This window comes from Plodia interpunctella, chromosome 19, assembly GCF_027563975.2.
Source record: "Plodia interpunctella isolate USDA-ARS_2022_Savannah chromosome 19, ilPloInte3.2, whole genome shotgun sequence".
Lineage (NCBI taxonomy): Eukaryota > Metazoa > Arthropoda > Insecta > Lepidoptera > Pyralidae > Plodia > Plodia interpunctella.
Genome location: NC_071312.1, coordinates 7146652 through 7160499, shown reverse-complemented (window position 1 = coordinate 7160499; position 13848 = coordinate 7146652). Strand labels below are relative to the sequence as shown.

At 34.6% G+C, this 13848-nt stretch overlaps 1 protein-coding gene across 4 annotated transcripts in view; it reads left to right on the top strand.

The window, feature by feature from the left end:
- Positions 1-13848, top strand: part of smash (smallish) — a 149817-nt gene that overhangs the window by 17474 nt on the left and 118495 nt on the right. For 3 of the 4 annotated variants that reach the window (XM_053759925.2, XM_053759924.2, XM_053759921.2), the window contains exon 2: positions 10689-10723. The exons of the other annotated variant lie outside the window; for it this stretch is intronic. The gene's annotated coding sequence lies outside the window, so the exon portion shown is untranslated. The remainder of the gene's footprint in view (positions 1-10688; positions 10724-13848) is intronic. 4 annotated transcript variants of the gene reach the window in all.

Genomic DNA, 13848 nt, shown 5'->3' with positions numbered 1-13848 from the left:
ATTGGCAAAACACACCCAGAACGGCAGACAAATATTTTGTGATCACAGGTACAAATATTTACCCTCGCAGGGGAATCAAAGCCGTAGTGACCACTGCGCCGTTTTAGAAATGAATGGAAGGAACTCCACTCGACTAGAGCCACGCTCTTAATTAGATAATGACTAGCTGTTTCACTCGTCTTCGACAGCGTAAAATTTTCACGGGAAGCTTTATTTTTTCGCGACGAAAGGTATCCTATTTACTCCATACTTCAAACTACAAATAATTATGCAAAATTTTAAGAAGATTAATTGAGTAGAACAGCGTGAAGAGTTAACAAACTTACTTTCGCATTTATTATATTAGATAATAATATAATATTTAGATAATAATGATGACGAGTATTCATTTGCGTCTTCTTACCACTAGATGGCGGTAGGTAGTTGTAAAAATCATGTCAAACTTGAATATATGAGAAAGGATTGACCGAAGTTTTAAAAAACGGTGTTTTTATTTTTGTTGTGGTCGGATTAAGAAGAGTCTCAAACGTTTTTCTGACAGTTTTTCGAAGCAATTGTCGGAGAACCGTTTCAGGGTCGATTAAAACACATAAATTTAGATGTTGCAGGTACATACAGCTAGTATACCTATAATGTTCTGGATCTCTATTCTCTTTTACTGTAAGTAGACTGGCTGTCCAGATATTAAAGTAGGTCTCTCTACAAAACACATAAATCATTTAGCAAACATTTCTCTGTATTTTCTCAATAATTATCTTAATTTTCCTGACATCAATCATACGTTTGCCGACCTGTCTGGCCCCGTCTCAGTTGTTTGTTTGTAAGTTTTGGGTGAATATTCAGAGTAATTCGTATTTCAAATTGTATGTTTGTATGAATTAATATATCGTAAGACTGAAAATAAAGTTAAAAAATAGAAAAAAAAATTCTTGTTATTTATATTGGATTTAGTAAATTTATTTTTAAAAATGTTCAATGTTATTCAGTGTAATAACACATAAAATTTATTTACTCAAATTTACACAAATCGAGGTAAAAACATTCCATTTTAAAATGTCAATACATTTGTAACATTCACGTAAGAATTTCTCGTACAATCTAAAGGAAATTGGCAGCCTTTCAATACACGACATGTACTCGTAATGTATATATATATATTTTCCCGACTTTCAATGTCACCTGTCAGTACCCAGGCAGACAGATACCTGGCTGGCGTTTTAAATTATAGTGTTTAACTTTGAATATATCCTCTGTTTGATTTATATATCAACCTTCGTAAGGATCGGAACGTGTATATAATGTGAAAATGAACAAGACGTATAATGCATCAAGATTATGTTTCTTATGTCAAGAAATAGCACGGCGCATAGCACCAATTCGAATAGCACCTAACGGATGAATTAGAGCACTGTTGACTGGTATACATACATAATTTATCAAGTGCTATTCGAGGAATAAAAATATAAATGCATACTTTTTTTAGTTTCATTCTTGCTACAAATTCACTGTCGTCACCACTATTTCGTTATTGTAACAATAATTAATTTATTTTAGAATTTGTCTGTGTTTTCTACTATAAGATACTAGGGCCCGTTTCACCGATGACTGATAAAGTGAATAGAAGCAAAAGTTGTAATCGAATAGATAGCGTTAAAAATGTGTTTCACAAGAGGATAGTGCTAACCAATCAATTCGGGCAGATTTATCTAGCGGTTCAGTTTATCTGTCAGATTACTAGGTATGTACCCTTAGTAATTACTATTCCCAAAGCGCAGTGTCCCACCGAATATTTGAACGTCGTCAGTACGTACCAGAATCTATTATCAATGTTAACCCACTTAAAGACAATGGTCAGTAAGGATTTGTGTCGAAAGTCGCGTATTTTATTGGCTTGGTTTTAATATGCAAATATTACGTAGGTTTTTCTTATTCTACCAATCAGGCAAACAGGCATGCAGCCCACTAGATGGTAAGTGGTCACCACAGCTTACCAACGCCTGTAATATCATAGTGCCCACCAGGGGGCTTACCATCATCTCTTAACGCGTTCCACTTTACGACCTAAACTGAACTGAATCGCTGAATTTGTACCATCGACTTAATTTTTAGTATGAATGCGATTTATTTTAGGTGCAGACGATCATTAGATTCTATTTGCATGTATTTTTTTTTGTGTGTAAGTTTTTTTCAATTTTCCTGATTTTTTTTCTTGGTTATATTTTAATTTATATGCGGCCAAATTGTGTAGTAGCGTAGTAAAAATAAATACAGAATAAAGTGAGAGTTATTTTATAAAAAATTTGTAAACGTTCCAAATTACTCGGCAAAAACAATGCAGACGAAAATATAATATTACATTTACCGTGAACTAGGTGCTCGGGGTCAATGCCGATCCAAGGCCTGCAATTTGGCAACTACGCCACTGGGTAAACAGAGCGATGACACCTTAATTTGTTTTTATTTTTGGTCCGTTTTTATGTTTATTTTGTCAGTTGTGTGTTCACGTTTTTAGTTAATGAATATGGAGCGACATTGCAGAATTGCATTTCATGTAGGGCGACTAGTGAACGAACCCCCGCCTCCAGTCGTCTCTTGGCCGCCATTTATGACGCACATATTGTTATATATAATTAATTGGCAATATACCTAGTATTTGTTAGTGAAGTTCAGTCTTTACCTCCAAGTCGCCCATCCCGACAAATATTTATCGCTGTCGTAAAAGGAATTTCTTAACTCCTTTCTTAGCCATAGAGCGTCGGAACCCAGGGCTTGCTTTCCTTCTCTTGACATCTTTAGCCAAACAATTGGCCATCATCAGTTAACAAATCCTATTAATATTATAAATGCGAAAGTTTGTGAGGATGTAGTGTGTATGTATGTTACACTTTCCGTCTAGCCGTTTTATTCTAATTTTACTTTAATTTTACTTTTTGCATGCCAGAAACGGCTAAGTGTGCGAACTAAAATTTATGTATTTCACCTCATGTACCACATTTAAGCAAATAAATTTCATTCATATTCATTCATTCATTCATTCATTCATTCATTCATTCATTCCACCAGTTACAAAATAATTAAGAACTTATTTTTCTTCTTCTAGATTAGACGCGATAAATTGTACTGTTTTATAAGAAAAATGTAAAGTAATAAACATCATTATGGATATCCCATCTTATATACAAATCAACACATATATACATGGCAATTAAACCGTTTAAAATAACAACATGACACTTGGAAGTGGCTATTTAAAACAACTCTTAATTATACTTTTGGTAATTAGCAAAAACGACTAGTTTGCAAACACATCGCTTCATTAATTTGATGTAATAAATTACGATTTTTAGTAAACCGGTACTTTTTTAAATACTTCATGAAAAAATATACGAACAAAATGATAAATCTATATACTGTTATTATTAGCGTTTGTGAGTTTATATGTTTGAGGTGGATAATGTCCGAAACTACCGAATCGCTTTCAAAAATTCTTTCACCATTAGAAAGATACATTATCCAAGATTTCTATAGGCTATATTTAATCTTAAAATTCCCACGGGAACGAAGCCCCGGGCAGCACCTAGTAAATAAATATATAGTGACAGATCACACAGATTGAGTTGTGATCTTTGAGTTTTGCAATTCGTGGCTCTGTCTGTCTATACATGATAAAGACTGTTACTGTATCGATACTTAATGAAAATATCACGTAGCTATATTTATTTTAAATATAATATTACCGTCGACACTACGTGTGTCGTATTTCTGTTACTTATATTTCCTATTCGCATAACGTCCTAAACACGGACAACGATTAGAGCGTGTGATATGATAACTGTTGACAACATTGCATAGATACGCCTAAAAGCATGCATATGAATATTGATAGTTACTCGATATGGAACAATATTACCATCGAAATAAAGCTTCATTAGTGGACGTGGTTTTTAATTAAACATATTGGTACCGTGAGAGTGTAATATATCCGTTAATGTATGTTAATATATGCGTCGTTAAAGTTGGAATTAGAACGACTAAGATATTTAAGACTATTTTGTTTGCTAAAAATGTTTGCTAAACTGGTCTTAGTAATTAATACGTTATTTGTAGGTATAATGAGAATGAATATGTTAAATTTAAGGTCCATATTTACATACATATGTCAGTAGTGAATACATCATTTTAATATATAACTCTGAAACTTATCTAGCAAGATATAACGTAATCTTTCTATACATATAATAAAACTGTAAGAGGCTATTTATATAGTACATAGGTGATATTAATGAAAAAATATTATGTGGTTTCTTTATGGGACTAATAGAAGCGCATCACAAAAATCTACTGGATGGAATTGGTTGTGGTTTTCATACTTGTACCTATAGCGGATGGTCTTATTTAATATCTAGTACAGGTTGCACCGCGACATGTTATTTAGAACCCGAGATATTGACAATAATAAGTTATGGGTGGGCGCATGAAAAAAGCGCGGGCAAAGCCGCGGATAACTAGTAATAAGTATGAATAAATGACTGGCGTTTTATGTAAGATTTTTTCAACGATTTTGTTTACGTTCTAACATTCTGATACTGATCTAAAAAGTGTTTTTTCCCCGTCTTACTATCGCATATACTTGAAGAATAAGTACGAATTACCTAGTGTAATTTTAAATCATCATCGTCACAGCCACATGAAGTCCATTGCTGGACAAATACATTTTATCACACCATGGCCAAAGATAAAAATATGATTGTCGTAAAATGTTTTCATTATAAAAACGAGATGAAAGAGAAAATATGAAAGTGCTGATTGGTTGCTTAGAGTAGCGTGAATTTGAATAAAAATAATTGAATGGTACGGCGGATAAGCCGAGGGAAATCTATTTATCAACGGTCCACAAGAAATCTAGGAAAAACGCTTCTCCTGTCACTTTTTGCAACATTTTAGTCAACTCGTAATATCTGTTAGTTTAGTTTTAATTTTTTTTTTAAATTGACAAGCATGAAGTAACTGTTTTATACCGAAAAAAAAAATGAATGAACAGTCTATAGTGAATTATACTAATATAGACACCAACAGAGCAAGTTATATTTTAATGCTACCTATGCGACTTGAATAAAATCTGGCATTAGTGTTAGCAAACTCGATACGATAGAAAATATACAGGTTGAAATTGGCAACATTTTGTCTACATGCTCGGTCCACGATTCTGAACAACTTTTAGTATGGGAGTAACTCCGAAATCACGAAAAAGAAAATCAGCTGTTCTATACAAAATTAAATAGCTGTAAGTTTTGAAAAATGTATGGATCAGGTGATTATTTTTTAATAATACACAATTATCTAAAACTCGAATAGCTTTTATTCAAAAATGTACTGAGATTCAACGATTTTACTGAAAGAATCTTTTACTGAGAAATAATCTTCTACTGAGAATTGTCTGAAAATTCTGATATGTCAGGACAAATTCTGAGATATGGTAACCTTAGTACCAGCCGACTTAAAAATCAATCGTTTATCAATTTAGGTCCAACAACGGGATGAAAATGTCAAACACATTTATGATCCCATCTTCCAAGATAGTCACGAGTGACAGCTTGTCACAGCAATAAAAATAACCGGTCAAGTGCGAATCGGACTCACGCATCAATGGTTCCGTGCTAACTTGTAAAAACAAAAACTTTCGTATTCATTCATCATATATGAACTACAAAAATAAATTGTTAATATCTCTTTATATACTTATATAATCTATTTATCAATATCTATAAATTATTACTTTTAATTTTTTGTATGAAACTGCAAAATATGCGACATAAATTGTCATATCTTTTGATGACTTTGACTAACAAGTTTTGTGTTTTTTTTAAATCTGAATAAAACCATAGAAACGAGTATTCGATAAGTATAAATCAACTTTGTGCCTCTACTTGAGATACGGACAATACGGATATTGAAGTGCTTCTACAAGAGTCCCGTTTTTCCTTTTAACGTACGGAACTCAAAAATTGTCGTCTCTAATTAATACTTTCGTGACTCCGACTGATAAGGATTAAGAGACTGACTTTGGCATCGGTGACCGGTATTTGGGGCAGAAGTGAAAGAACCATATGGAATTTAAGAATTGGTCGTTGCGAATACTAATTGACATTTGCCAGAAGCAATATAGGTACTAAAAAGTCATAAATCTTACTCGTATATAGCCTTGTATCCCCTAGGAATCGCTTAAAATATATATATAAATAGCTATCACATTTTTCATTTTCAATCTGACTCTGACAATATATGATTTAATGATATCTGCCCTCTAGTAGCAGCAAATTTTATAACAATCGGTCCAGTAAATTTTGAGTGAAAGAGTAAGAGAAATAAAATATGTACACACATCCACACAAACTTTCGCATTTATAATATTAGTAGGTCTGTAAGTCAGTTTGTTTAGGCGATGGAACCATAACGCCAGCAAATTGTCGTCTCTAATTTATACTTTCGTGACTCCGACTGATAAGGAAGGCTGATAAGGCCGAACTCAGACACATGCCGACGCCAATGCGTAAACATTGCGAGGTTAGTATGAGTATTTACCGCAATGAAAAACCAGGACCTGTACAGAATCCACCAAAGTTTGGAGAACTGTTCGACAACTTTGTGGAGCCGGATAAGAAGAAGAAATAACAGTGTACTTATATTAAGGTGTTACGATTGTAAGCGAGTTGAAATAATCGTGGCACGAAGAAAGACAGTTTTATATATAACTAGATAAATAAATTATAGCCAATGCCTGTTGCGACTTAGAAATAATTCCGAAGGAGGGGCAGTCTCTAACTCTGAGCTAGCGACTACCTTTATTTAGGTACCTTCTTCTTCATAGTCTTATTCCTCATGGCTGAGGGTCGTGGTTATTACTTGGAATGAAACACACACAACAACTTTCTTGGCATTATTAATGGAGTGGTTTGCCATTGCCTTCTCCATTTCACACACAAGTTAATAAGAATCAACCAGTGTGTAGGTTTCCTCACGATGTTTGAAGCAAGTGGTGGACGATGAAAATACATGAGTTAGATTGGTATACAATCTCATGTGGCACGAGTAGGATTCGAACCTTGGACCTTTCGATCCACAGGCGGGCGTCTTAACCATTACACCACCACCGCTAGGTACCTACATATCATGAAAAATGTATTTGGTGCTTACAATATTATTCTAGCATGACCTATGATATTAAACCTGAATTGAGACTTAAGAGTGGCACGGCTCAGTTGCCTCGGACTGCTGACACAGATCACGTTCGTGACAAAAACGTATAATACAGCGAATTTGTCTAACAGAACGAATCAGTCATACCCAGTAAAACTTAATGGAATTGAATTAATTTCGCTGTTAAGGTCCGATTTCGTAGCTGCGTTTCCATACCGCGCACTGGAGTGAAAATGGTTTTGTATGATTCAGGCAGGCCTTTAAATAACTAACTCCTTAAGTGTTTCTTTTTTATTATAACACTTATGCCAACCATACATTGATGTATGGTTGGCATAAGTGTTCGTTTAATGTAACCTTAAATGAAGCCATATTAGCCTAAATTTTTTGGGTAAATAAAACATTATTTTGTCGGTTTATTTTGTTCATTTATTATATAATTTGTTTTGTGGAAAGCATTATTCTTTTATCTATGGTGGAAAAGCTCTATAAGTTACTATTTTTACTACCTACGTTATCTGTTTAGCCGACTATCTTCCAAACAACGCATACGTTAAAATTTTATACAGTCGTGCTGTGTACACAAGTAGTGTGCACAGATCGTAAATCTAAATTTGTCTAATAAAGCGGCGCGTGCGCAGGCAACGGCATGATGCCTTAAAGTCAACCGGGTCCAACAAGAGCGGTACAACGGGAGATAATTATGAAATTGCCGACGTATTCATTTAATTTATTAACATATTTATATAAATTGCACAAAAGCAATTTATTACAAGTTAGCAGTTAATGGATACTTAATGTTTTTGCAATTGCTGTAAATATATTTTAATAAATTAATAATATGGATAAACTTGATTGAAAACTTGGAAGGTTTATTCTTGTTTTAATTTGTACTTCATTTTAACACCTAAGTACTTATTAATAACTTACGGCTTACTTACTTGAAGCTGTAAAATCGCGACTAGATATCAAACTATTTATTCAGAAATTACATATTCACAGGAACTTTTAAATATTTATTAAAATATTATTGTTGTACCTATTATCTAGTACTTTTGTACTTAGTGTCCCATTTGTAAGTATTATGTTTAGATTGTTTTATTTATTTAACTTTATTACTCTTCAGTTCTCATTGTCGTATTTCCACATGACTGAGGATCGTGGTCATTAAGTGGAATGAAACACACGCAACAACTTTCTTAACACTGTCAATGGAGTGCTTTGCCATTGCCTTATCCATTTCTTGCCTATAATAATCTTGGATAATTTACCTTTCTAGGTGAAATAATTTTTGAAATCGGTTCGGTAGTTTCGGAGATTACCCGGCTCAAACAGACAAACCCACTAACGCTTACCTCTTTATATTTGTACGTATTTCACTGGTTTCCTCAAGACGTGAGCGTTTTTATTATTACACTTAAATTTGGCTTGCAGCAATGATACGAAATCTATTCAACCATTCTTCACAACCAGGGCTGAGTGTCGCTCGTGTCTTCGAATTTGTCACGATTGCTCCAATGTGCGTGCGCATTATTTGTCACATTTTCTGACGTTTCACGAGAATATGTACCCTATGGAGGACAGCTTACGATGCATTATGCAAATCAATAATTATAAAATCCTGCTTAAAATATTATAAATGCGAAAGTTTGTGAGCATGTGTGTATGTATGTACGTTTGTTACTTTTTAGCGCAAAATCTACTGGACGGAATGTTATGAAATTTGGTACACGGGTAGAATATAACCTGGAATAACACTTAGGGTACCATTTGTCCCGAAATTCCCACGGAAGCGAAGCCCCGGGGCGGAGCTAACATAATAATAAAAATGAGCAAGTGAAGCGACATTCCTCAAGGTAACTTTTCTCGTGGAACGTCACATTTATTTGTTACAATTTATCTAAGATTATTTTCGTGATGTGGTTTGATGCCGAAATATTGATCTTTCACAATTACGGACATCTTAAATAAAATAACACAGATATCTCAATCAGTGTAGCTCCGTCTTTTCTCTCCCCGGATAAAATTGGGAATACGTAAGGATGAAAGAGAAAGGTTCAGAGTTAGTTCGGCCGATTTGTTACAATTCGACTGGAGCTAAGGCACATTATACTATAGATTTTATAGCCATTTCACAATATATTATCTTCTGGCGTAAGGTTTAAAGTATTCAATTTAGGAAAAATATACATCACTTATTGATGTCAAAAAAATACTTTAAACTATGTCTAATGCCGACTTCCAAAGCGCAGATGAAGAAGAAGCGGCGCATCAAATTTTGTCGGTCAAGTTTCTGGATCATTACCATCACCAAATTAGCTGAGTCCATAGATAAGAGAAATAGCTGAGTCATAAGCCGTAACCTCTTGGTCAATGGACTGGCACCCTTACACCTCGTCGGCCTCAACCCACTGGCTCACATAGGTGATGCGTGCGACCGCGTCGTTTTTGCAACGTTTTTGCTGCGTACGCGCAGATGAAGCGCGTTTACGCCGTAATTGGCTGAATTTGCGCTTTGTGGGTTTATTCCCGGACCTTGCAAGTAAAATAGTGAAGGTATATAAATAAAGGCGCTAGTTTAATTTGACAAAATTTTTAAATAGGATATTTTTTTATAAATCTCATTCATGTGTATTATATAATTTATACGGACATTGAAATTCTAAAAGCACAAGAATGTTACTATGTTCAATTATTTTATATGATATTTTTATTTATACCATTCACTACAAAATAACCCTATTAAAATGGGGGTGAATGGTATTAATAAAAATATCATGTAAGATAATTGATAATTGGCCTTTCGGACAAGTAGTGATTGCGTTGGAATTCCTCGTTGTTGTGCTCATTTCACAAACGCTCAAACTAAAAAATCACATCTGTCCGAGCGGTCACTAAGCTTTATTTCTATACACACAATGTTTTGTGTCTAAGGTTAAGGCTAATAGACGTAATGGCCTTTATTAACTCTTTCACTGGATTGAATTATAGAAATAGATAATTGTAGAAAGAGCTACTAGGCAATAATCTGTTCTTAAATATTTTATTACAATGTTGTTAGATTATTAAGTCTATTTGTTGGTACTATACATACAGATAGTATGAATGTTATGGCATAAATTAGAGTGGGTCGCACCGACGATTTTAACGTTAACTTTAACATGCGCAAAAACAAACGCAAAGTACGCAATTTTGACCTAGGTGTATGGGTTTTTAAATTATTTTTCTTTCGATATTTCTACGTGTAAAATACATTTGTTTTTCAGCTCATTGCGATGTGTATTCTTGTTTTTAATACAATATTTATGCATCCTGTTATCCTGTGCCTTAAAAGCGTAAAAATGTAAACCTGTAATTAAGATTTTATTTCATTTATTTATTAGCGACGATTTTACAGGCTGTAAAAAATCCATTATTGAGCTAAAAGAAGGTCCCAATGGGATTGTTTTATTTTTTTTGCATGTCTGACTATGATTTTTCGTTTTTTACAGGTGTGCATTTCGAGAATCGTCTTGTAGTTAAAACGGTAAGATCATTAAATAAAAATATCTTATGCGTTTTCCTGCGGGGTCAATAGCCTGCGCTTTTACGCAAAACCCTTCGGGCATCACAGCTCCGAATATGACACACGAAGATGAAATAGGAGACTATGTATAAATTAGAAGTATAAAATAAGCCATAGTAAAGCGGGAGCGGTTCGTTATGACTATACGAATGCGGTCGCACGCGCAGCTAAAACTGTCGCATTATAAAATAGAAAACATTCCGTCACAATCGGCTTGATGTCACGTACATTACGCATAACATCCTAGTTTACGATGTTTCAAGTTGTATACTGACGGACGATATGAAAATTTGTGTTCAATTTGTGAAAAAAAAAATCAATATATTAAAATGTGTATTTGAAAACTTCTTTCGTATCCTATCTCTCTTCCGATCGTATTCCAGGTTACTTCCTCACCCGTTGAGCGTCGAGGCTCAGAGTCTGCTAAAATTACAAATTTTGTCGTGCATAGTGATAATATAACATACTAACGTAAGCATACTTCTGTAGCAGATTGATAGACAGCGTAAAACTATTCAAACAATTTCTTAGTGCTTCCGTTTAAAAAAACTATTTCCAGACATTCCTAGGGAAACGGGATAGTACGTGATTTTGCACATGTATTAACGACGGTTATTATTTATATATTTATGTTGAGTAAAAGATAGAAAGACAGTAGTATATTATAGAACGTCGTAAAACCGGGAATACGATGAGGGACAAAAGAAACAACGTTTATTTTTAAAGTAAAAACAAATTCAACGCTTGTGCGGGCACGTATACTGAGTACAGACAGCATACCAATAGTCTTATAGATACCATACCAATAGACGGCGACCTATTTCAGAGACGTGAATTATGGTTCACTTAGAAAGTACAGAAGCGGACAATCCCGCATCAGTGATAATAATAATTATTTATATCTCCTTTGGATTAATCTAGATTCAATAGTTGCGATATACAACATCTTTGAGCATACAATTTGTTATATTAATGGGGAATTGAATTGGATGTAATCTAAAATCATACAGCTCGTAGAAACACCAGTGGAAATGATTGCTCATTTGACAAATAGCGAGGCAAATGATAAAATGGCTAGGGTTAGTCGTAGAGATCTAGAATCTTGGATTAGATTACGAACGCAGATAATAACTGTCACTTGCAATAAGGAAGGATAATTAATTCCCGATTGTGATTGTGGTTATATTAATAAGGGATTACTTACATCGAAATTTACTTTTCGTATCTTGTTCGATTGAGACTCCTCCTGGAGCTTAAGGGGAATAAATTCATATTAATTAAATAGACATTTTTTATTAGTACGCCAATATATCGTTTCGTCTCTCATCCGAGTGCGAAGTCCGGGTTGGCATTTCACTTCTCACTATCGAATCGATTCGAAGTGAGACGCAGCAAACCAATCGCATTGGGGTGTGGTTGTCGATGCGTCACACGGCACACTGTGATTGTTTCGATGCGTCTCACTGCGAATCTACTCGATGGTGAGATGTAAATAGCAAATTCGCACTGCACACACCGATCTCAAATCACATCAAAATCACCATTAAATAAATATATTAGGACTAATCACACAGACTGAGATAGCCCCAAAGTAAGTTCGAGACTTCAACGATACTATATTTTATAACAAATACTTATATAGATAAACATCCAAGACCGGGGCCAATCAGAAAAAGATCATTTTCCATCATGACCCGACCCGGGGATCGAACCCGGGACCTCTCGGTTCCGAGGACAGCACTTTACCGCTGCGCCACCGAGGTCGTCTTGTTATATCTCCTTGCTGTGACTATCCGCCTATTGTACGTCTTCCTAGTTATCTTGTTCAAAATTATATCTCGTTTCTGGCGCAATAAGGTGTTTTACTTACTTAAATTAATTAATTTTTAAATAAAATAGTCAACCACATCTTCATTGACTACCGGCACTTTGACAACTTTCTTTCCCCATAGCATTATCACTTCGTCAGTTTGTACCTTGTGTATTTATGGCATACTGTACCAAGCGTACGACCCAAATACTCTGGTCTAACGGTGCCTACCTGGTCAGTCTACACCTTTGTACCAGTGTTATGTGTTCCACTCTGACGGTATTGTTTTATCAATCGATCCATATTGATATGGTCGGTCTATATCGGTATGAGCTGGAGAACACGTTTAAGAGCATTAGGTGATGTTGATAGTTTTGTTAGCATCGGATAAAAATGTTATACTTTCATTGGAAATCCAAACCATTTTATTGTCATTCAATAAAATCTACTCCCATAAACTTATCAAAAACAGAGTCATTTACTTACAGTTTTTCAATTAAAATGTTACAATTACTTCTGTTTCAACAATACAACGTAAAAATTGCCGCCTCACTTGTACGTACACAGATAACATATTATGAATGTCAGCAAAGGAATCATAAACAAACTGACAGTTGACAGCTGTCAGTGAAAATAATCTGTAAAAATAAGCAAGCTAACACATTCACGAGTAATGTCGCGACATAAATATGTTTTCATATATTTTACTTATTTGCCACAGATATAAAAACATTACAGTGTTATTAGCCTACTTTTTTGTTATTCCATTATTGAGAGATCTTGTTGGTGTCATATTGTTCGATGATGCACGAAACGAACTACGTTCATTCGGGTACTTCTGTTTAGTTGTAGCTAATACACTAGTCATCTCATCGAAGGGAGGTTTTGACGAGAAAAAGTACCTGTTAACTCCAATTTCCTTCCATAGCATTATCTTCCTCAGTAAACTGCTAATCTCCAGAATCTTACGGGTTTTTAGCTTCGTAAATGTGACATGTTTCATAATGATTCCTTCTCTTTCTAGTCAAATCAGATCGGACATATTTATTAATAGCTTTCTCTAAACAATTTAATGATCGCTTTCTTATGACCTGTCGCGTCTGGTTTACCGGCTTAACGCTATATCACCTTCAATATCATCTAACAGGCGTTAAGATTGTCACCTATTTAATAACTGACATGTTCTTTCATACTTTCTACCACATCGCTTGCCACCTCAGTTCACATTTCGCCTATAATTACACACGGCTATATAGAATTATCGTACAGTTGACTA